Source organism: Pinus tabuliformis, chromosome 2_1, assembly GCF_031772625.1.
Source record: "Pinus tabuliformis cultivar Carrire ecotype Pingquan chromosome 2_1, CPIR1, whole genome shotgun sequence".
NCBI lineage: Eukaryota > Viridiplantae > Streptophyta > Pinopsida > Pinales > Pinaceae > Pinus > Pinus tabuliformis.
This window is the reverse complement of record NC_142299.1, coordinates 205,822,744-205,844,954: the sequence shown is the minus strand read 5'-3', so window position 1 is coordinate 205,844,954 and position 22,211 is coordinate 205,822,744.

The window sequence follows — 22,211 nt, the reverse complement described above, 5'->3', positions numbered from 1 at the left end:
ATGCTAAATAGAGAAAGACAAGTTGATGGAAAAAGTATTAAAGGTTAAAGGACTAAAACATGTGCAGTAAGGAAAGGGAAGTTTGGTCCTCAAACAAGACAGAATAATATAGCTAAGATTATGGAATCTCATATCACTAGATAGATGGAGGAATATGAAGAAAAGGGCCAAGGAAAAAGGGAGTAACAGATCTCTACTATGATATGGATATTATCCCTCACAAAAGGGTCATATCATAAGATTATGTTATAAGATATGACAGTGATTATAACATGCATCTTGGCATCATGGAAGCATTAGAATCAAGAACTTGTGACATCATCATGATGATCATGAAGGACAAAATCCATGGTAGAAAACTATGTAGGATATGGCTCTTGAGAATCTCAGTGGACATTGTAGGAAAGGAAGAAGTCATCCAGGACAAGGCTCATCATTATACATTAAGTAAAAAAGGAAACTTTTTCTAGATTGGGATATAAAAATATCCTCAAGATTCTCTGATAGAGTCTTGATTGAAGGGTTCACTAATCTAGAGAGGAAGAAAGTGTTTCATCAGAAAATCCAACTTGTGGAATTCGTAGATGATGTTATTGTGACATAAGAGAAGACGCATATCAAGGGGTTGAAGATACTTCAATCAAGGAAGTTGTTGAAAGAAGCCTAGATGACCTAAAGGTAAAATAAGGTATGTATGATTGTGTTTAATATTATAATGTCATGTGATATGGTTGCAGGTAACATGCATCATTACTTCTATCTTAAGAAGCATGATAAAGAGAAAAGGGATCTCCTCCTCTGAAAGGATGTAGGAAAGCACAAGACACACTAAGATGAAATCAACATAATATTACTACAATTAATAAACTCTGATTGAAAATACCTGGGAACATGTGGAGAAGGAAGAGATCATGATATAAGAAACCCTAATAAAGGTGATCAACATCCAAAAGACCAAGAAGACTTACCTAGGAAATCTCCCAAAAAGATATGAAGACTCTGATGGAAAAAGATGAAGACCCTTGACAATGGATATCTTTGGGATATGTTTCAACATGTATGCAGGATGTTGATGCCCACAAAAATATGTCCTGATGAAAATCCATCTCATAAGGTATGATTTGATTTAGAATTATGTTTTGATTTCTTGAAAAATATCTGGATAAATTCATGCAGGGCTACTGTAACAAGAAATTGGATGTACAAGAACCACTGGCATTCATTTGGTGGATAGAAGAAGCATGATGAGGAAGAAGTAGTCATATGACGAAGGTTCCAGATATTCCATGAAGAAAGGAATGACATGACAAATGAAGGAGGAAAGTGATCGATGGTTGTTTCCCTACAAGGAAGAAGCTCAATTGAACTTCATGACGTCAAGGAGAGAAGTTGATCAAGCAATTGAAGGATCCACGAAGAAGAAGTTGTTGATGTATAGAAGAGTCCCTAGCCAAGAGGGAGCTCTGACAAGTTCCTGATTAAAAGGGAGCTTGGGCAAGTGATGTGAATTATCCACAACATGTGACCAGAACTTTCCCATCTTGCGTCTCCTGTCAATTTACAATTTTTTTCAATAACATCAAGTTTCATGTCCCACATAGGCACATTTCCAATCCCTAAGACATAAAGGTATCCATCTCCATAGCTTCAAAGTTTGTTGTGAGTCTAATAGGGCTTAATCATCCCAAGCACAATCCTATTGATCTTGACAACTAGGCTTAGAATTCTTAAGGGATCCAATGGCTTATGAATCCATTCTCAATGATGAGCAATTCTTAGAACCATTATTACAATAGATATGAATCCCTCCTTCCCACACCAACATTCTAGACATTGACATGGTTGTAGTGGGGAAATAAAATTTCCTGCATGCCAACCAACAGGCAAAGAACTTAGTTAACCACAACTGGGACTTAGCTGTGAATTTAGATATAGAACATTCCATTAACCAGATAATGGATTCAACAGGAACTATTAGATCCACTAATATAACATGCCATACACAACATCAATAATAGACTTTGACCAGTGCATAAATAACATATACCCATAACATTCATGACATAACAAACAATAGAAATCACACATAGTGACAGTCAGTTGAACTTACCAAATGCCCATACATGGCATGTAATCAACCTTGCACTCAAGAGAGTGTTAGTAGCTACAGGGACCTAGAAATCCCACTCAAATCATGAGAACAATCACACATGCATCTCATTAAAGCCAACCATTTCTCCATAAGCAATAGTGATACATATATTGTTATATCTTGTTGTAACATTTTCTTGGAAAAATAACACAATGAAATTTTTTTAAATTTTCCAACTTATTTCTTGGTCAGATTCTCGATTTTATACAAGATTTTATCTATTTTATTAAAATTTTAAATTTTCCAACTTCTTTTTTGGTTAGCTTCTCGATTTTATACAAGTTTTTATCTATTTTATTAAAAAATAATTGGATGTTTATTCAACTACCCCACTCTCTATATTATAGGCCACAGAGTTCGACCAAGGAACAGGGCCAATTACCGAATATATATATATATATATATATATATATATATATAGATATATATATATATATATATATATATATAGATATATATATATATATATATATATATATATATATTGGGTGTTTATTCAAATTAACCCTAATCTTAAAGACTTAAACACATCAAAGTCATACTCAAAGATTGGAACAAAAAACAGTTTGGTAACATTTTCAAAGCCAAAAAAGAAGTTGAACAAAAACTTCAGGGGATTAATCAACTTATGATCACATATGGCTTAGCCGAGGAAAGGAAAACTCAAGCTGATGCTCTTCAGAAGGAATGGGATGATAGGTGCAAGCAAGAGGAGATTTTCTGGAGACAGAAATCGAGAGTACAATGGATTAGAGAAGGGGAAAGAAACACAAAGTTTTTTCATAATTCAACTTTGAGTCACAGGTCACATAACAGAATTTTAAAACTCAGAGATTCTCAAGGGAAAGAGCTTATCACCCACAAAGAAATGGAATCTGTCCTAGTACAACGCTTCCTTAGTATTGCAAAGGAGCCTCTCTTAGAGAGGTCACAGTTTATTAAAAAATTCACAAGGTACATTCCCAAGCTTGTAACAAGGGAAGACAATCATAATCTCAATAGGCCAATATCTGAAGATGAGGTTAGGGAAGTTATCAACGAGATGCAAAATGGGAAAGCTCCTGGTCCGGATGGTTTCAATGTGGACTTTTTCAAAGCATGCTGGAAAACATTCAAACAAGACATCCTCGATGCAGTGGAAGACTCAAGAAGATCCATATCGATCTTGAAGGCTCTCAATGCCTCTTTCATAGCTTTGATTCCGAAGCAGGAAAAATCCATCACACTGGACAGATTCAAACCCATAGCTTTATGTAATGTGGTGTACAAAATTATTTCCAAAGTGATCGCTAACAGACTCAAGCCCCTTCTTCCAACTCTTATCTCAGAGGAGAAAACTGGTTATGTGGAAGGAAGACAGATTCTCAACAATATCATACAAGCTCATGAGATGATACACTCTCTGAAGAGAAACAAGTAAGTTGGTATGATCATACAGCTTGACCTAGCGAAAGCTTATGACAAACTAAGTTGGTCTTACATCAGGGCAGTGTTGAAAGCTTATGGTTTTGACCACAATTGGATCAGATGGTTCATGGCCCTTGCATCCACGTCCAATTTTTCAATCATGCTTAATGGCTCACCCTCAAGAACCTTCATGCCTTCTAGGGGACTAAGATAAGGAGATCTACTCTCCCCCTTCCTCTTTGTGATGATGATGGAATGGCTAGGCAGAATGATAAAAATGGCAAGTGTTGAGAGAAGAATCTAGGGTTTGAAACTCACCACAAATGGAGCAGCTTCAACTCACCAACAATTTGTGGATGACATTATGCTGCAGGGCATTCCCATGGTCAAGGAAGCCAAAGCTTTTAAACAAATCCTGAATGATTTTGCTATGGCCGCTGGTACAGAGGTAAGCCTTAACAAATAAAAAGTTTTATTTTTTAACATTTACATTGCTATTCAGAGAAACCTTACCAGAATTATAGGGTTCCAAAGGGATCAGTTACCCTCTAAGTACCTTGGAATGCCCCTTACAGACAAACCTCTAAGCAGGGGAGTGTGGGAGCTGGTCATTAACAAACTTCAGGATAGGATCCAGAAATGGACATGCAGATCTTTGAATTTAGCAGGGCACCTTGTGCTCACAAAAGTTGTCCTATAGGCCATACCCATTTTCATGATGTCAGCTCTTCCTGTTCCTAAAGGAGTTTTGCAACAGATCAGGAACATTCAAAGAGATTTTCTTTGGGGCAAAGGGGAAGAGAAAAATAAATGGGCTTTGGTAGCTTGGGATAAGCTTTGAAAACCTAAGGCCCATGGAGGTTTGGGGCTTCATGACCCCAAAACCCTCAGCAGAGTTTCAGGTGCAAAGCTTTGGTGGAGGTGGCTCAAGGAATCGACATCCCCATGGGCCAAGCTTTGGAAACATAAATATGCAAATAATTGGTAGGAGAGGGATCATATTCGAATGTCTGGGCTTATCAAGGGCTCCCACATTTGGAATCTTGCTTGGGAAAATAGAGGCATTGTCTAGCAACACAGCTTCTGGGAGATCTAAGATGGGAACCTAGCAAGATTCTGGGAGGATAACTAGCAACAAGAACCAAACCTGTTTAGGGAAGAGCTAACTGATCTCAAGAATGAAACTAACAACAAAAGTTTATGCATGGTAATTGACTTCTGGGATCAGGTAAGGAACAATGGAAAATGGAGAACTTGGAAGGATCTAGGCTACAGGGAAGAGAGCCCTTTGAAAGCTCAGGCAAACTCTCTTGCTATGGACTTGGAACAAAGGAAGATTTTGGTTTCATCCTCGTCTGACCAACTAAGATGGGGAAGAAACACAGAAGGTAACTTTAACCTCAAAGAAGCCAAGCAGATAGCCATAGGGTGTGATTATCAAAACCCTGATAAGGCATGGAAGGACCTTTGGCAGAACCCACATTGGATGAAAATAAAGTTGTTCATGTGGTTGGTTCAACAAAAGAAAATTCTAACTTGGGAAAATCTTCTGAAGAAAGGTTTTGTTGGCCCATCCAAATGCTATATGTGTGGTACACAAGAGGAGACAATGGAACACTTACTCAACCTTTGCCCTTTCACCTCAACCTTGTGGGATTGGGTGGCCTCAGTCTTCAGGAAAACTGATAGGGATGGCCTCAGTATTACCAACACTTTGAGGAATTGGAGAAGAAACTTCTCAGGCAATGAGCTCATCAACAACTCTTGGACTCTGGTGCCAGGCTTCCTAATCTAGGACAACTGGAAAGAAGGCAACAACAACATTTTCAAGAGCAAAACTGGCTCAACCCAGAACACTATTGTACAAATATTAAAACAGCATAAAGATACTATTGGTGCCATGTTAGGGAGACCTCCTAAGAACCCAACTCTGCCCCAAGACACTTGTATACTGCTGCAGTTGGGTCTCCATTTGCTAGTTCCCCAGAGCATACACAAGGATGTGAGCCAGATAAATGTTGGTAAAGACTTTTGGCAACCTCCTCCTCATGGTTTCCTGAAAATTAACATATATGGAGCCTCTAAAGGTAACCCAGGGATGGCTGGTTTTGGCGGGGTCATTAGGGATGAGCAGGGGTGAATAAAGGACATCTTTCATAGTCATCTGGGAATTGCTACAAATAACATGGTGGAGCTCATGGCCTTAGAGCAGTGCCTAGAAATACTAATCGAGTCAAATTCTCATAATTCCATCATCAAAGTTGACTCAGAATCGGTCATTAATGCGGCCAAGCAGATCTACAATGGAAAATCACCTGAAAAAAGTATCAAAACATTGGCGACTTTTGAAGGTCTTTCAAAGCATTCATTCCCACCTACAAACCCTGAGAATGGCCAGCTTTTTTCATGTGCGAAGAAAAGCCAATATGCTAGCTGATCGTCTGGAAAATGGAGGAGTGTTTTGCAAAGAAAGTTACAAGAGGTATGCATGGGATTCGACACCCTCGGGGAAATTGCGTGAAGATTGTTAAAGACAGGCAGACAAAGACATGGATAACTTCCATACTATTAGGACTGAACAAGAAGGAAGACTAGTGGAAGTAGGAGAAAGCGGAAGTGGGAGAGGCATTTGGTAAACAGTATGCCTCTTCGTAGGTCGTCGGCCACAGATCCTGACAGCCTTTGTGATCGAATGGCCATCAGGTGGAAAAGTAATCAGAGGTTAACCACCAAAGCAGACCCGATTCTTTTTAGATAAGCAATTTACAATCCTCATCGGGTCCGAAAAGGAAAGTAAAGACCGTGCAGGTTTTCGCTATGATATCTCGGAGGACCGTCAGATCAATAGGGGCTTTTTCGTATGGTTTTCGGGTTCTAAAAGTGATCGAAACTTAAGTTTCAAACCGGACCTGAACATTCATAAAACTTTGGCTCACATTCCTTATCGGGTCCGTGAATCGGGTAAAAGGGGTGCATGTTGCCAAAACGATAGTTTCATGACTGTCGGATCTCACAAGATCATGGATGGAGACTTATTTTGTAAGCCTCAGGTTGAGGGTTTCGGGGTTTTTTTTTTCAGGTTGTGTAGTTGGTTACCCTTCATAGGGAAAACCCTTGTTGGTCCTTACATTGTAAGGTCATGTAACATATGTAATCTTTCATGCGGTTAATAGAAGGCTCCACTCTCATTTGACCCAAACAAAAAACTTAACCCCAATCTCTATATTATAGACCTTAAATTTTTAAATTTTCCAACTTCTTTCTTGGTCAAATTCTCAATTTTATACAATTTTTTATCTATTTATTACAAAATAATTGGGTGTTTATTATGTCGATAGGCATTATATTATGAGGTTCTTGTTGGTGACATTGTTGAAATTTGTCATCCTCAACAGGTATTCTGAATCTCAACAATTTCACCCCCATTAATTCTTCTCAATTTTTGGAGTCATATCCAGTACTACAAATACACTCGCGATTTTCTATTTGCTCTATTTTTTCTGCAAGGCCCTAGAGGGCTCGTTTGACAACTTCGACTAATTTTTCTTCAAAGTTGTAGTTGTTAATGGAAAGAGAAATGCCCAACCACCTGCACAATTCTTTCAGATGGTGGAATAGTTTGTCGGCCTGTTTATTCATGAAAGTGACTTATGTGTCTGAATTTTCCACGAGCTCCATGATTTCCCATGCTTCGGAGCAGGCCTTTATACAGTCATCTGTAGCAGGCGACCCATCATATGCTTGATAGAATCCAAACAATTCGATGATAATGGTGAGTCGCAAGACTGCAGTCATCTTTGCAGAGTTCTTCCCCATGTTGAAATTCTTTCAACCAGTGGTTTTCTCCCAAATGAAATTGCAAATGGATCTGCAAACCTCAAGTCCTCGGTAGTTTTTTTCTTAAGAAAGGAAATCAGTGCCTTGAAATTCTTGTCATCAAATTCCCCTTCTTCCAGCAACACCATCTTTTGGATGGGTTTTTTATTCTCTATCCACCCTCCTACTAGATTTTCCCTCGGCATGTACCTTACAATAATTTCCATTGAATGAATTTCTATAGCCAAATTCGTGCAAACACAAGACACCGATAAGGAAGATTGTTTGAATCCTTTTCTGATTCTCCATTCCACTGATAGATTTGTAAGTCAAAATTTTTAATCTTGTGTTAATTGGGAATTGTTATTAGTAAAGGCGATGGATGCCAAAGGTGAAGGTAAGGCTATTGGCATTGATCTTGGAACTACATATAGCTGCGTAGGAGTATGACAACACAATTGAATTGAAATTATTCTTAATGATCAGAGAAACAGAACCACCCCTTCCATGGTTGCATTCACACCTTCTGAGAGATTTGTTGGCAATGGTGCCAAGTATCAGATTGCAAAAAATCCCCACAACACCATCTTCAATGTCAAAAGACTCATTGGAAGGAGATTCAACGATCCCTGTGTGCAGAGTGACATGAAACTATGGCCCTTCACTGTCATCTATGGAGACAAAGGCAAGCCTTTTATCTAAGTCCATTACAAAGGTCAAAGGAAGGAGTTTGCAGCAAAGGAGATATCTTCCATGGTTTTATCAAAGATGAAGATGATAGTTGAAGCTTATCTCAAATATGATGTCAAGAATGTTGTCATCACAATGCCTGCCTATTTTAGCGATTCTCAGAGGAAGGCTACTAAATATGTTGCCATCATTGCGGGCCTCATGGTCATGAAAATTATTAATGAACCCACAATTACAGTTATAGCTTATGGGTTTTATACAACTATGTCTTATGGGTTCTATACATACTTAAAAGAAAAGAAAACAATCATTATTTACGACCTAGATGGAGGTACGTTCGATGTCTCTGTTATTACTATTGGAGGGCATATGCATTTGGGAGAGGAGGATTTTGATAATAGGTTTCTCAATTACTGTGTCCAATAGTTCAAGAGAAGAAACAAAAAGGACTTGAGCACAAATGCAAAAGCCCTTAGGAGACTGTTCAGAATGCGAGAGAGAAAAAAGAATTTTGTCTTTTGTTGTAGAAACTGTAATTGATAGGAGACTCCACTCATATTTGTAATTGTTCCCTTGCAGGGAAAATTTGAAATATGCATATATTTAGATGGAATCCTTTGTAATAAGGACACTATGAATGGAACTGCTCCATTGAAAAATATTCAAGATTGTCGACATGTAATGATAAGGAGAAAGTGAAGGACATTGTGTCTGCAAGTCCCCTCAAAACTGGAAACTAATTAGGGCATTGCATATGCAATCATGCACAAGTACAAAGTGCCCAAATAGGTGTCAACAATATTTTATTTGCATAATTTATCGCTTACTTCCAGTGTTCTCCCACTTCTGGAGAACTCCAACAGAGAATCCAAGTAGTTTGGTTAGTGACTTCAGCAATGTGCAAGCTCTGGGTGACTAGAGATGAGAGGATTACTAGTGAAGCTTTTATGCAGGAACCATTTCAAAACTTTGTTGCATCAATTGAAATTAACATTCGAATAAATTTTCCATGCTTTTCTCATTCGATAAGTATGATGTTGGAGCCACATAGGTAGAGACGTTGCTCAAATAAATCCATTTTAGATGCTTGCAACGCTAACAATATTGTGTAATTAAATTTGAGAAGTCATTCTACCATGTTGAGGTAGAGTCTGAACTTTTTCTAGGCTTGACTGTAAGAACAAGGCAATTCAAATTCTTGATGGAATAGTCTGAAATATCACAATCTAGTTAATATATGCTACCAAAAAGGTGCAAAGACAACTATAACTAGTTGCATATATATTTCCACATTTCCTCTTCTATTATATACTTTAGCTACATATATATTTCCTCCTATGTTATATACTTCATCTACACTTCTATGAGCCTAATGCTTCCTCCTTTGTTATACACTTCTATCAACCTAATGCTTTAGACCTTGTAAAGTACCTTTTGGTGATCAAGTTGCCAAAAAGATGCAAAGACAACTATAACTAGTTGCATATATCTTTCCTCCTTTCCTCCTCTATTATATACTTTAGAGGCATATATATTTCCTCCTCTGTTATATACTTCAACTACACTTCTATCAGCCTAATGCTTCCTCCTTTGTTATACACTTCTATCAAAATCTACACTTTTATCATATATCATGCTTCTTCCTTTGTTATACCCTTCTATCAACATCTACACTTCTATCATATATCTTTACTCCTTTGTTATATACTTTATCTACACTTCTATCAACCTAATGCTTCCTCCTTTGTTATACACTTTTATCAGCCTAATGCTTCCTCCTTTGTTATACACTTCTATCAACCTAATGCTTTAGACTTTGTAAAGCACCACCTTTTGGAGAGCGAGTTCGAAACAAGGCCAATTACAGAGCAACCAACCCTAATCTCCATATTATAGACCACCGAGATAGACTAAGAAACAAGGCCAATTACAGAGCAACCAACCCCAATCTCCATATTATAGACCACCGGATCGACTAAGAAGCAAGGCCAATTACATACCACCGAGATAAACCAAGAAACAAGGCCAATTACAGACCACTGAGATCACAAGGCCAATTATAGACCGCCGAGATTGACTAATAATCTCCATATTATAGACCACCGAGATCAACCAAGAACAAGACAAATTACATACCACTGAGATCAATTATAGCAAGGCCAATTACAGACCACCGAGATCGACCAAGAAGCAAGGCCAATTACAGAGCACCAAGATCGACCAAGAAACAAGACCAATTACAGACCACTAAGATCGACCAAGAAACAAGGCCAATTATAGATCACTGACATCAATTACAACAAGGCCAATTACAGACCACCGAGATCGACTAAGAAACAAGGCCAATTACAGACCACGGATATCAATTACATCAAGACCAATTACAGATGACGCAAGTGAAATAACCATACGTGTGCAATTGAATTAAAAACACACACCATAATACTAAAAATGAACTGAAATTCACCCAATAACAAAATACACATAAACTCTCAAATAAAAGAAAAAATTTACAAGAGAAATCATGGCCCAATGATTGGCCTTTCATTCCTCGCACTCAATCACACACTTCTACATACATACATGCCTCATAGGCTCACCTCAATTTATACAAATAGATCATAACCCAAGGTAGGTTCTAGATCCCTAAACTAACTCGCATAATATCTCTCTTGATCCATAAAATCTCTCATCTAATTCCTTATCCCTAGATAGGAGTTAACTAATCCATAATCCTCTCAAACCTTCCACAATACTCTCGAATTTTTGACTATTTACAATAATCATCATTCTCTCTTAAAAACTATAGAAAAATGCATTAATTAATTAAATCCTATATTTGAGAACTAACTTCTCTAGTAAATATTTGACCTAGGTTAGATGCACCTACATCAGACTCCCCGGGTAAAAGAGAATCATGGTCTCTCGACCATTAGTCTTCATAATATGATAAAAATCCTCTTGGATCCCAAAATTTAGTTTGTCGCTGATCATGTACTATGTTATGTTGTTGATGTTCTATGGTTGTCTTTTCTTTTCTTCCAGGCTTCCAAAATTTATGTTACAATTCTCCCTTCTCCTTGTTGATGGATGCTTGTTCTGTTTTCATCAACAAGCTTCTAATATCTTTTTTCCTTCCTGCAATATGTCTCTTTTGGGATACTTTCACCATCAATATTCTAATCTCTTCAATTGCCATGTCCAACTTGTCTTCTTGCTAGTAAAAATCACCCATTCTTTGTTGAAAATGACTATTGTCCTCCATGAATTCACTAGGATACCACTCATCTTCTATCATTCTCTGCCTCTTCTCTTGGAAGTCATCCTCATTATTGCCACTTTGTTGTTGCATTTTCTTCATTGAAACCTCATCCTCATCCTCTATGAAATTGTTGCAGTCCATCATCATTTCATTTGCTTCACAACTATTCTTTGGATTGTCCAACCAATCCTCTAAAAAATCCATTTCTGCAACAACAACCTCCATATCTATACCTTTGTAAACTTGCATAGGTTCCTCCAATGGTTCTTGAGCTTTCTTAATTTCCAGCTTACTCTCGGTTTCTTGCGATTCTCCACTACCTGCAAATGCACAATAAGTATTAGTTTCAAAATCATGAGACCTAGAGGTCTCTCTTATGGCTTCCTGCATCCCTTCTTTATGTAGCATACAATCCTTCAAGATGTCCACTGACTCTTCCTTATCTTCTTCAATTCGCTTATTGGTGTCCGTATCCATACATTCATCATCTTCGTCACCAAGCAATGATCCTTGATCTGGTTCACAAATGTTTATATTTGTTTGAAGTTTCTCTGCTTCTAAAACTTTCAGTTTGTGCTTCAGTCTTCTTTCCATCAATTGTTTAATTGGTCATTTAATTGTTCGCTTTATTACCCATTTGTGTCTTTGTTTTTGTAATAGCTTTAGCAACATGTCAAGTCATACCTTTAATTAACATTCTCTTTTTTGTCATCATCAATGCCAATTGCTATTGCATCATCGTGGCCTTTTTCTAGAATCTTCATCTTTTATCGTGAACTTCACCTTGTTCACTGTAACCTGCAACTTAATCACTTTTCCAAGTTATCTCCTCTGAACTTGGTCAATGGTTCACTTCACTTGAACCTTACTCCTGAGCACTCCTTGCTCCTCTTTTTGTTGCAAACAACAACTGCAGTAACTCTTCAGATTATCTTTACAATGAATAGAATTTGGGTGTTAGGCTCCACCGATCATGCACCCATTACATTCAAAGACTCAAATTTTTGACTTGACTTATGACTCTTTGACTCCAAACTTTGACATCAACTCTTCATTAATAGACCTTTTACTTGAATTTTTACATTAAGACTCTCTCACTTCAGCTCAACTTGTGCAAGACTTTTGTCTATTTAAGAACTTACCATGACTTTCTTGAATTGACCCAATAACTTTTAAATATTCAACTTAAACAACTTCCTTGACTTCCCAATCTTACTTTTATGTCTTTCATAATTGTTTCACCCTCATCATTACTTTGTAAATAAACTTCAGTACATTAATGTTCAAAACCTTATGGTAAATAAGAGTGACACATATTTTAAATACTAAAAAAGTAAATATGAAAACCTTGAATCCACGTCTTCCACATTTTCCTTTTTTAAAACTCTTCTCATGAAATTGATTTTAAACATAATGAGTGAAAGAACTTTATCCACGTGAACCTTATTTAAAAGTTATGAGTGGAAAAAGCATGTGATTAACCAAATATGGTTAGCACGCAAAGGAAATTCATTTTACTATTGACTCACGCACACCTCAGACCTCCACGCGGATCTCCAAAAAAATCAGAGAAAAACCTTAAAATTGTATTTATCTCCTCACATCCTAAACATTTTCTTTAGTACGACGCTACAGGCTTGCGGAAACTTGTACCTGCATACATTGCTGCCTACCGCAATTCCTCCTCAATTCGTAGGAGCTGATTATATTTTCCAAAGGAGTTGTCTATAATGCGATTTTTTGGAGATTCCGGTGACGGAATCCGACGGAAGAAATTGAGATTAAATCATGATTTGTTGCAGTTAAAATGGTTTTTTAACTGCATATTTGGATTCATCACCCTGAAAAACCCCTGGGACGCTTTGATTGTGTAGAAACTAGCTATCAAACTTGCGATTCCAATAAATTGCTGCCGGATTTTCACCGGAAAAACCCGCCGGAAAAGCTTTCAAAAAATCGTGTTATAGACAACTGCTTTGCCAAATCGCTCAGATATACAAGGAGCACCAGTCTTGAATTGGACCATGACCAAGCCCACTGCCAGATCTGCAAACATAAACCCAATCATTCTGACAACGACACGAAACTCCACATTGTGAACTCAGTGCGACCAGATTTGGAGTGATTTCCGCCAGATTAACTGATTGTGATGTAGAATAAAAAATATTGTAATGCTTGGATGCAAGAGGAGATAGACTGATGAGGCTTCCGAAGCTCGGTCTACAATATCACGGGCAATTGCAGAAACAAGCGCTTGCAAAGCCTAAACCCTCGAGCTACTCTCCTCAACAGGATTCGAAGCTTTTAAACCCAGGCAGTGCCATGACAACAGAGACGTGTCCTTCATAAGCATTCATTCTATTTCGACAACTTTCAGCACTGCACATGCCATGGATTGTGAGCGCGACAGAGATTCTAGTCCATTGTCGTTCACTAGTTTCCACATGAGTAGCGCCTTGCAACAGCAGCAACCAACAGAAAATTTCAGAAGCGCTGATTCCAATCCTAGCAACCGCCTCATTCAACAACTCCCAAGGGTTGCTCTTTCAATACACTTCTGCTTGTGGAGGGAATAGACAGCTTCTTTGTGACCCTCATCACTTCATCACTGCTTTGATACCAAAATTGACACAGGTGAAATAACCATAGCTGTGCAATTGAATTTAAAACACACCAAAATTACCAAAAATGAACTGAGATTCACATAAACTCTTAAAGAAAAGAAAATATCTACCACATAAATAATGGCCTAATGATTGGCTTTACATACACACATCTCTTAGAGGCTGACTTCAATTTATATAAATGGATTATAATCTAAAGTAGATTCTAGATCCCTAAACAAACTCTCACAATATCTCTCTTAATCCATAAAATCTCTCATTTAATCCATATCTTCCCTAACCCATAATCCTCTCAAACCTTCCATAATACTCTCTCACACTTTCTACAATACTCTAAAATCTTCTCCTATTTATAATAATCATCCTTCTTTCTTAAAAACTATAAAAAATATATATTAATTAAATAAATCTTATTTTGAAAACTAAATCCTCTAAACCTTCCACAATACTCTCTCAAACTTTCTACAATACTCTAAAATCTTTTCTTATTTACAATAATCATCATTCTCTCTTAAAAACTATAGAAAATATATATTAATTAAATAAATCTTATTTTGAAAACTTTACATACCACCGGGATCAACTAAGGACTAAGAAAGAAACAAGGAGATTAACTTTACTAAGGATGTGGGATATATCTCGATCATGTAAAATAAAAAGGTTCAACGCGCCCAACGATAAACAACAATACAAGAGTATATAAGCGTTGCGAATATCAAGTAAAGGTATGAACATATAGAGTACTAAAACTGCTATCGAATTTTATACAAGAGAGATTAATTATCATGGATTATATGCGCCCAGCAATAAGTGTTTTTGTTGAGGCTTGTTGTGTGGCTTTGTCGACAGAATGGATCAAGGATAATTCACAGCATGAATCATGCCTATTCTTCAAATGAAGAAAGTGAGTTCTCAGCCTGATGAACGCGCAGATTGAAAGGTGCACATGTGGCAATTAGGTGCTGTAAAGGCAATGAATTGTTTGCCATCGGAACAAGAAGCAGGAGCATCTTTTCTACATAATAATTAAAAGATTTATCAAAGGAGGGGTTTGTGATTTGTTGTTTTCCCCAAATAGATGTTGGGTAATGTGGGTAAGGCTAATTGCAAGCAAACCCAGAACAAGTATCAAGCATGTCTCTTTCACAAATGAGAATGCCAAAATTTTGATGTGCCATTTCCTCTGACACACATGGGTGCTAAGCGTTTATTTAAATGTAGGCCATTCTCTCATTTGAGGATATATACGATGGTGCTATCAAGAAGTAAGAGCACATGAAAGCCCAGGAGCTAGAATGAGGATCTCATAGGTTCACAGGTTAAGCTCCCTTTACGGCTTCCAACGGCCGCCGATAATTTGGAAACAATCTGAGTTATTTCCTTCAATTATGAAAACCAACTACAGTTAATTAATTTCTTGTTGGGAGCTCTTGGAGTGGTCCATTACTCTTTCTGCAGTTCTCTACCATGTTCTGTAGAACACTTGACACATAGCCAACAGAAGCTTGATGGAAGCTTGGCTATAAATACTTATGTTTGGTCCCCAAGCTCACTAACTCAATCCCCTTCAGTCTTACACCATCAAGTTAGAGTGAGCAGAGCTTGGAAGTGCCACACGGATGAGAGACTTTGGGTGAATTTTTTATCTATGCTACTGTTGCTCCTCATTGTTCGATTCCTGCTGCATCCTGATTGGCGTATTTTTCTTAGGCGTGATCTTTGATGCTGTTCGATTTTGGGCAGCTTGCTTGCAGTTTGTTTTTCAGACACCGCCTTCGCTGATGTTCGTTTTTCATGCACCGCCTTTGCGGGTGTTGCCTTTTCGAGGAATCCTTTTGTTATTCTCTTTTCAATAACCTCGTTTGGTTTTCTATTTCCACTGTCATGCACATGCTTTGGCTTTGGCATTCAAGTCTTTACCGAACTACTAGGTCTTGATTTTCCATATTCGAGCAGCAGAAGGGATTTATTTTATAGTTGTGTACAAAATACATTAGAGTGTGAGTAGCATCAATGGCCGGAGGTATGATTTCTTGGGCATTCAAGTTTTCGATTCTTTTACGTGTTTATTCCGCATTATAGAATCGTTATTATGCTTTCATTTGGTATCAGAGCAATTTTTATCTCTCCCTTGGTGTTTATAGACATGTTTGGCTAAATGTTATTTTTAGAATTTTCTGAATTAAGGCATTTATTTGGAAATATGTCTAATTTTTGCTCAATTTTTATGCTTATAATATTTATTTGGTTTAATTATATGCAATTTGGATAATTGTTGTGCAAATTTATTAACTATGCTCATATTTAATTTGCATGAATTGATTATTTCTGCTCTAATTAATACATGCTATTTTGGATGAGTATACGAGACCCATCGTTGAATGTTATGCATGAATATTATAGTTTTATTTATGCAATTTATAATTATTCTCATATCAAGTTAATTTTATGCATAAAAGAAATAATGTCTAGTGATCCATATAATTTTTAATTGATTAGAGAATAACCACATCATCTCTAATTAAATAATATTATATATTATGATTGATTAGGATCACATAAAGAATATTTAGACAATAATTGTAATTAATTATTCTAAATATAATCAATTTTATCCCACATGAATTTTTATTATATTTATATAGTTAATTAGGATAAAATATCAAATTATTCATAACTTACCCACATGAATTATGAATTAATAGTTTTATCATAAAATTCAAATCTAAGATAGAATTTATATCAAATTATAATCATAATTTACCCTTTAGAATTATGAATTAAGTGAATAATTTGATAAATTCTATAATAAAGAATAATTGAATCTGATTTAATTGGAAATTTAGCCCACATGCAATTTTTTTGTCATTAGATTTAATTTTAAGCATGGTTTACATTGGTAAAGCATGAAATTTTGTTTTTAAGTCTCAATTTTAACGTAAGCATGTGATCTGATCTTTAATTTTATGTAGTTGTACAACCTGCAAATTTCTCCGATATTCGTTGTGATATCTCTGAACTTAAGGGAGATAACTATAAGGTCTGGAAGGAGAGAGTTCTCCTTCATTTGGGGTATATGGACATAGACTATGCTATTAGGAAAGATGAACCACCGACACTCACTAATACCAGCACTGCAGTGGACATCACGCTTTATGAACGATGTGAACGATCTAATCACCTAAGCATGATGTTCATTAAGACTAAAATTTCAGCTGGTATTCGTGGTTCCGTTGATTAACATGAAAAAGTTCGAAACTTGCTGAAAGCCATTGATGATCAATTCGTCACTTCAGACAAGGCACTAGCAAGCACCCTAATCATGAAGTTTTCATCCCTAAGGCTCACCAGTGTAAAAGGTGTATGCAAGCACATCATGCAAATGAGGGACATTGTGGCTCAATTGAAGAAAATCGAGGTTGAAATTTCAGAGTCTTTCCTGGTGTACTACATACTGAACACCCTTCCGCACTAATACAGACCCTTCAAAATCTCATACAACACACATAAGGATAAATGGTCAATTAATGAACTCATGATCATATGTGTTCAAGAGGAAGGGACACTGGTGATGGAACTGGGAGAAAGTGCAATGCTGGCAACACGTGGAAAGGGCAAATCTCAAGCCAATAAGTAATGGAAAGGTAAAGTACCCCCCCAAGCCGATATCAAGAAGGATTCCATGTGTTTCTTCTGTAAAAAGAAGGGACACGTGAAAAAGGAATGCGCCAAATTTCAGAAATGGCTTGCGGAAAAAGGTAATCCAATATCATTTGTTTGTTATGAATCTAATATGGTTAATGTCAATATTAACACCTGGTGAATTGATTTTGGATCAACAATTCACATTTCGAATTCCTTGCAGGATTTGCAAAACCTAAGGAAGCCAGTGGGAAGTGAGCAAAGCATCTTATCAGGAAACAATATGGGCTCGCATGTGGAAGCTATAGGAACATGCTATTTAACTTTAAGCTTTGTTTCAGAATTAGAAAAGACCTTTTATGTTCCAAGTTTTTCTAGAAACTTGATTTCAGTTTCAAGGCTTGTACCTTTTGGATATTCCTTTAACTTTTCAAAAACATCCTTCAGTTTATTTTATAAATCTGATTGTGTTGGGAATGGTATTTTGTTTAATGGTCTTTACTGTATTAATTTACAAAACAATGTCACTTATGATTCAATGCATGTTAACAATAGCACTAAAATATGTGTTATTAATGAAGATTCCTCTAAATTATGGCACCGGAGATTCGGTCATATCTCCATAGCAAGAATTAAAAGATTGGTAAATGAAGGGGTACTTAATACTCTAGATTTTACTGATTTTGAGACTTATGTGGATTGCATAAAAGGAAAGCAGACCAACAAGTCAAAGAAAGGTGCCAATAGGAGTTCGGACATATTAGAAATCATACATACTGATATATGTAGTCTAAACATGGACTCACATGGTCAGAGATACTTCATCTCTTTTATAGGTGATTACTCACGATATATGTATCTCTACATGCTTCATAAAAAGAACGAAGCATTAAATTCCTTTAAGATCTTTAAGGTTGAAGTAGAGAAATAATGTGGCAAGCAAATTAAGATCGTGAGATTAGATAGAGGTGGAGAATATTATGGTAGATACACAGAAGATGGACAAGAACTTGGGCCATTTGCAAAATTTCTTTAAGAGCATGGGATTGTTGCCCAATACACCATGCCTGGTTCACCCGACCAAAATGGTGTAGCAGAAAGAAGAAACCGAACATTATTGGACATGGTGCGGAGTATGCTTAGCAGCTCCAATCTTCCTAAATCCTTGTGGATTGAAGCACTTAAGACGACAGTGTATATATTAAACCGAGTTCCAACCAAATTTGTTCCTCAAACACCATTTGAGTTATGGAAAGGTTGGAAACCGAGTTTGCGACATATGCGTGTTTGGGGATGCCCGTCTAAAGTGAGAATATATAATCCACAAGAGAAGAAGTTGGACCCAAGGACCATTAGTAGGTATTTCATTGGATATGCTGAAAGGTCTAAAGGTTACATATTTTATTGTCCATCTCACAGCACTAGGATTGTGGAATCAAGAAATGCTATGTTTCTTGAAAATGACTTGATTAGTGGGAGCGATCAAACCAAGAACATAGTTTCTGAGAAGGATCATTTAGAATCTCAACCTTCCACCCTAAGTGATAGATTGGTTATTATTCACAGCACCCCTCAAGTACAAACTGGTGTTGAACAACCAATTGTTGAAGTTCCACAAGCTGCTGACGACATTCCAGTAGATCAGGTAGTTCAAGAGTTGCCAAGATTCTCAGGAAGATGATGGTACAACATTAAAAAGATCTACTAGACCAAAGGGATTAGCAATTCCTGATGATTATGTTGTGTATCTGCAAGAATCTGACTACAACATTGGAGCCGAAAATGATCTCGAGTCCTTTTCACAAGCCATGAGTTGCAAAGAATCAGAATTATGGTACGATGCCATAAAGGAAGAGATGAATTCTATAAAGAGTAACGAAGTCTAGGATCTTGTTGAGTTTCCAAATGGTGCAAAATCCATTGGGTGTAAATGGGTCTTTAAGACTAAGAAAGACTCATTGGGCAACATTGAGAGATACAAGGCAAGACTCGTTGCTAAGGGATTCACTCAGAAAGAAGGAATCGACTACACAGAGACTTTCTCTCATGTATCTAAGAAAGATTCCTTGTGCATTATTATGGCATTAGTAGCCCATTTTGACTTGGAGTTGCAACAAATGGATATGAAAACGACTTTTCTCAATGGAGATCTAGAGGAGGAGGTTTACATGAAACAACCTGAAGGATTCCCCTCTAGCGATGGTGAGCAATTGGTTTGCAAGCTCAAGAAATCCTTATACGGTTTAAAACAAGCATCCCACCAATGGTATTTGAAATTCCATAATGTAATTTCTTCATTTGGTTTTGTAAAAAACATTATGGATCAATGTATATACCTAAAAGTCAGTGGGAGCAAAATCTGTTTTCTTGTTTTTTATGTGGATGACATTTTGCTAGCAACCAATGATAAGGGTTTGCTGCATGAGGTGAAACAATTCCTCTCTAAAAATTTCGATATGAAGGATATGGGTGAGGCATCTTATGTCATTGGCATTGAGATCCATAGAGACAGATTTCGAGGTATCTTGGATCTGTCTCAGGAAACCTATATAAATAAAATTTTAGAGAGATTTCAGATGAAGGATTGTTCACCAAGTGTAGCACCCATTGTGAAGGGTGATAAGTTCAATTCGAACCAATGCCTGAAGAACAACTTTGAAAGGGAACAAATGAAGAACATTCCACATGCTTCTGCTGTCGGAAGCCTAATGTATGCTCAGGTCTGCAAAAGACTTGACGTTGCATTTGTTGTGGGAATGTTGGGACGATATCACAGTGATCTAGGTTTAGACCACTGGAGAGATGCAAAGAAAGTAATGAGGTACCTTCAAGGAACCAAAAACTACATGCTTATGTATAGACGGACGAACAATTTGGAAGTAATTGGCTACTTAGATTCTAACTTTGCTGGATGTGTTGATTCACACAAATCAACATCAGGATACATTTTCATGATTGCCAGTGGAGCCGTATCATGGAGGAGTGCCAAGCAGACCTTGATTGCCACTTCTACTATGGAAGCTGAGTTCGTCTCCTGTTTTGAGGCTACTTTACATGGTGTATGACTTAAGAGTTTCATTTATGGGCTTAGAATTGTGGATTCTATCTCTAAGCCATTGAGAATGTATTGCGACAATTCAACTGCTGTTTTTATGGCTAAAAACGACAAAAGTGGGAGTCGAAATAAACATATCGACATTAAGTATTTAGCTATAAGAGAACGTGTTAAAGAAAAGAAAGTGGTCATTGAGCACGTCAGCACTGAGTTGATGATCACTGATCCTTTGACTAAGGGCATGCCACCATTTAAATTCAAGGATCATATAATGAATATGGGACTTAGTTCCATTATGTAGTTTCTCATTGTATGGACAATGTTATTTTAATCAAATTCTTAATTACTGTGGTGTTTTTCTCATATTTATGTGCACCTTAATTTGATTTGAGAGAATTCATCTGTGTAGGACCAAGAATAAACATAAGGTTTATTCATTAAGAAATTGTTGCCACATAAATTTTAATAGAAATAAATACATAGTAATACATGGAAGATAATACTCGTCATTAGAGGACTTATTGCCATGATTCATGTATCTATTACTTAATATAGATTATCAATGGGTTTTAAGATGAGACATTAGATTGGAAGTATGGACCAAGTGGGAGAATGTTAAGCTCCCTTTACGGCTTCCAACGGCCGCCGATAATTTGGAAACAATCTACCAGTTATTTCCTTCAATTACAGAAACCAACTGCAGTTAATTAATTTCTTGTTGGGAGCTCCTGGAGTGGTCCATTACTCCTTTTGCAGTTCTCTACCATGTTCTGTGGAACACTTGACACATAGCCAACAAAAGCTTGATGGAAGCTTGGCTATAAATACTTCTATTTGGTCCCCAAGCTCACTAACTCAATCCCCTTCAGTCTTACACCATCAAGTTAGAGTGAGCAGAGCTTGGAAGTGCCACACGGATGAGAGACTTTGGGTGAATTTTTTATCTATGTTGCTGCTGCTGCTCCTCATTGTTCGATTCCTGCTACATCCTAATTGGCGTATTTTTCTTAGGCGTGATTTTTGATGCTGTTCGATTTTGGGCAACTTTTTTGCAGTTTGTTTTTTAGACACCGCCTTCGCTGATGTTCGTTTTTCATGCACTGCCTTTACAGGTGTTGCCTTTTCGAGGAATCCTTTTGTTATCCTCTTTTCAGTAACCTTTTTGGTTTTCTATTTCCACTTTCATGCACATGCTTTGGCTTTGGCATTCGAGTCTTTACCGAACTACTAGGTCTTGATTTTCCATATTCGAGCAACATAAGGGATTTATTTTACAATTGTATACAAAATACATCGGAGTGTGAGTAGCATCAATGGCCGGAGATATGATTTCTTGGGCATTCAAGTTTTCGATTCTTTTACGTGTTTATTCCGCATTATAGAATCGTTATTATGTTGTCATCACATACATGGATATAAGATTGATAATGATGAGATGCAAGCAGTTGTTTGACTTTGGTTGTTTTAGGAAAGTTTTGTAACAAGATTTTGGCCATAGGTCAAAGTTGCAAGCCACTTTCTTTGGACCTGGAGTTAGCTCTTTTGTTTCCCATGCGAGGATGA